Source organism: Phyllobates terribilis, unplaced genomic scaffold (assembly GCF_046119375.1).
Source record: "Phyllobates terribilis strain yellow unplaced genomic scaffold, ASM4611937v1 Scaffold_20__1_contigs__length_20440879, whole genome shotgun sequence".
In the NCBI taxonomy this organism is placed as follows: domain Eukaryota; kingdom Metazoa; phylum Chordata; class Amphibia; order Anura; family Dendrobatidae; genus Phyllobates; species Phyllobates terribilis.
Genome location: NW_027362780.1, coordinates 18,293,574 through 18,298,414, shown reverse-complemented (window position 1 = coordinate 18,298,414; position 4,841 = coordinate 18,293,574).

The window sequence follows — 4,841 nt, the reverse complement described above, 5'->3', positions numbered from 1 at the left end:
AATACAATTTAGTAAAGCATAGGTCAAAATAACATAAATACAATTTAATAAAGCATAGGATAAAACAACATAAATAAAATTTAATAAAGCATAGGATAAAACAACATAAATAGAATTTAATAAAGCATAGGATAAAACAACATAAATACAATTTAATAAAGCATAGGATACAACAACATAAATACAATTTAGTAAAGCATAGGTCAAAATAACATAAATACAATTTAATAAAGCATAGGATAAAACAACATGAATAAAATTTAATAAAGCATAGGATAAAACAACATAAATAAAATTTAATAAAGCATAGGATAAAACAACATAAATTCAATTTAATAAAGCATATTATAAAACAACATAAATACAATTTAATAAAGCATAGGATAAAACAACATGAATACAATTTAATAAAGCATAGGATAAAACAACATGAATACAATTTAATAAAGCATAGGATAAAACAACATAAATACAATTTAATAAAGCATAGGTTAAAACAACATAAATACAATTTAATAAAGCATAGGTTAAAACAACATAAATAAAAGTTAATAAAGCATAGGATAAAACAACATAAATACAATTTAATAAAGCATAGGATAAAACAACATAAATACAATTTATAAAGCATAGGATAAAACAACATAAATACAATTTAATAAAGCATAGGATAAAACAACATAAATACAATTTAATAAAGCATAGGATAAAACAACATAAATACAATTTAATAGAGCATAGGATAAAACAACATAAATACAATTTATAAAGCATAGGATAAAACAACATAAATACAATTTAATAAACCATAGGATAAAACAACATAAATACAATTTAATAAAGCATAGGTCAAAACAACATAAATACAATTTAATAAAGCATAGGATAAAACAACATAAATACAATTTAATAAAGCATAGGATAAAACAACATAAATACAATTTAATAAAGTATAGGCTAAAACTACATAAATACAATTTAATAAAGCATAGGATAAAACAAATTAAATACAATTTAATAAAGCATAGGATAAAACAACATAAATTCAATTTAATAAAGCATAGGATAAAACAACATAAATACAATTTAATAAAGCATAGGATAAAACAACATAAATACAATTTAATAAAGCATAGGTTAAAACAACATAAATACAATTTAATAAAGCATAGTATAAAACAACATAAATACAATTTAATAAAGCATAGGATAAAACAACATAAATACAATTTAATAAAGCATAGGTTAAAACAACATAAATACAATTTAATAAAGCATAGGATAAAACAACATAAATACAATTTAATAAAGCATAGGTTAAAACAACATAAATACAATTTAATAAAGCATAGGATAAAACAACATAAATACAATTTAATAAAGCATAGGATAAAACAACATAAATACAATTTAATAGAGCATAGGATAAAACAACATAAATACAATTTATAAAGCATAGGATAAAACAACATAAATACAATTTAATAAAGCATAGGATAAAACAACATAAATACAATTTAATAAAGCATAGGTCAAAATAACATAAATACAATTTAATAAAGCATAGGATAAAACAACATAAATACAATTTAATAAAGCATAGGATAAAACAACATAAATAACATTTAATAAAGCATAGCATAAAACAACATAAATTCAATTTAATAAAGCATAAGATAAAACAACATAAATACAATTTAATAAAGCATAGGATAAAACAACATGAATACAATTTAATAAAGCATAGGATAAAACAACATAAATACAATTTAATAAAGCATAGGTTAAAACAACATAAATACAATTTAATAAAGCATAGGACAAAACAACATAAATACAATTTAATAAAGCATAGGTTAAAACAACATAAATAAAAGTTAATAAAGCATAGGATAAAACAACATAAATACAATTTAATAAAGCATAGGATAAAACAACATGAATACAATTTAATAAAGCATAGGATAAAACAACATAAATACAATTTAATAAAGCATAGGTTAAAACAACATAAATACAATTTAATAAAGCATAGGATAAAACAACATAAATACAATTTAATAAAGCATAGGCTAAAACTACATAAACACAATTTAATAAAGCATAGGATAAAACAAATTAAATACAATTTAATAAAGCATAGCATAAAACAACATAAATTCAATTTAATAAAGCATAGGATAAAACAACATAAATTCAATTTAATAAAGCATAGGATTAAACAACGTAAATACTATTTAAAAAAGCATAGGATAAAACCACATAAATACAATTTAATAAAGCACAGGATAAAACAACATAAATACAATTTAATAAAGCATAGGATACAACAACATAAATACAATTTAGTAAAGCATAGGTCAAAATAACATAAATACAATTTAATAAAGCATAGGATAAAACAACATAAATAAAATTTAATAAAGCATAGGATAAAACAACATAAATAGAATTTAATAAAGCATAGGATAAAACAACATAAATACAATTTAATAAAGCATAGGATACAACAACATAAATACAATTTAGTAAAGCATAGGTCAAAATAACATAAATACAATTTAATAAAGCATAGGATAAAACAACATGAATAAAATTTAATAAAGCATAGGATAAAACAACATAAATAAAATTTAATAAAGCATAGGATAAAACAACATAAATTCAATTTAATAAAGCATATTATAAAACAACATAAATACAATTTAATAAAGCATAGGATAAAACAACATGAATACAATTTAATAAAGCATAGGATAAAACAACATGAATACAATTTAATAAAGCATAGGATAAAACAACATAAATACAATTTAATAAAGCATAGGTTAAAACAACATAAATACAATTTAATAAAGCATAGGTTAAAACAACATAAATAAAAGTTAATAAAGCATAGGATAAAACAACATAAATACAATTTAATAAAGCATAGGATAAAACAACATAAATACAATTTATAAAGCATAGGATAAAACAACATAAATACAATTTAATAAAGGATAGGATAAAACAACATAAATACAATTTAATAAAGCATAGGATAAAACAACATAAATACAATTTAATAAAGCATAGGCTAAAACTACATAAATACAATTTAATAAAGCATAGGATAAAACAAATTAAATACAATTTAATAAAGCATAGGATAAAACAACATAAATTCAATTTAATAAAGCATAGGATAAAACAACATAAATTCAATTTAATAAAGCATAGGATAAAACAACATAAATACAATTTAATAAAGCATAGGATAAAACAACATAAATACAATTTAATAAAGCATAAGATAAAACAACATGAATACAATTTAATAAAGCATAGGTTAAAACAACATAAGTATAATTTAATAAAGCATAGGATAAAACAACATAAATACAATTTAATAAAGCATAGGTTAAAACAACATAAATAGAATTTAATAAAGCATAGGATAAAACAGCATAAATACAATTTAATAAAGCATAGGACAAAACAACATAAATACAATTTAATAAAGCATAGGTTAAAGCAACATAAATACAATTTAATAAAGCATAGGTTAAAACAACATAAATACAATTTAATAAAGCATAGGATAAAACAACATAAATAAAATTTAATAAAGCATAGGATAAAACAACATAAATACAATTTAATAAAGCATAGGATAAAACAACATAAATACAATTTAATAGAGCATAGGATAAAACAACATAAATACAATTTATAAAGCATAGGATAAAACAACATAAATACAATTTAATAAAGCATAGGATAAAACAACATAAATACAATTTAATAAAGCATAGGTTAAAACAACATAAATACAATTTAATAAAGCATAGTATAAAACAACATAAATACAATTTAATAAAGCATAGGATAAAACAACATAAATACAATTTAATAAAGCATAGGTTAAAACAACATAAATACAATTTAATAAAGCATAGGATAAAACAACATAAATACAATTTAATAAAGCATAGGATAAAACAACATAAATACAATTTAATAGAGCATAGGATAAAACAACATAAATACAATTTATAAAGCATAGGATAAAACAACATAAATACAATTTAATAAAGCATAGGATAAAACAACATAAATACAATTTAATAAAGCATAGGTCAAAATAACATAAATACAATTTAATAAAGCATAGGATAAAACAACATAAATACAATTTAATAAAGCATAGGATAAAACAACATAAATAACATTTAATAAAGCATAGCATAAAACAACATAAATTCAATTTAATAAAGCATAAGATAAAACAACATAAATACAATTTAATAAAGCATAGGATAAAACAACATGAATACAATTTAATAAAGCATAGGATAAAACAACATAAATACAATTTAATAAAGCATAGGTTAAAACAACATAAATACAATTTAATAAAGCATAGGACAAAACAACATAAATACAATTTAATAAAGCATAGGTTAAAACAACATAAATAAAAGTTAATAAAGCATAGGATAAAACAACATAAATACAATTTAATAAAGCATAGGATAAAACAACATGAATACAATTTAATAAAGCATAGGATAAAACAACATAAATACAATTTAATAAAGCATAGGTTAAAACAACATAAATACAATTTAATAAAGCATAGGATAAAACAGCATAAATACAATTTAATAAAGCATAGGACAAAACAACATAAATACAATTTAATAAAGCATAGGTTAAAGCAACATAAATACAATTTAATAAAGCATAGGTTAAAACAACATAAATACAATTTAATAAAGCATAGGATAAAACAACATAAATAAAATTTAATAAAGCATAGGATAAAACAACATAAATAAAATTTAATAAAGCATAGG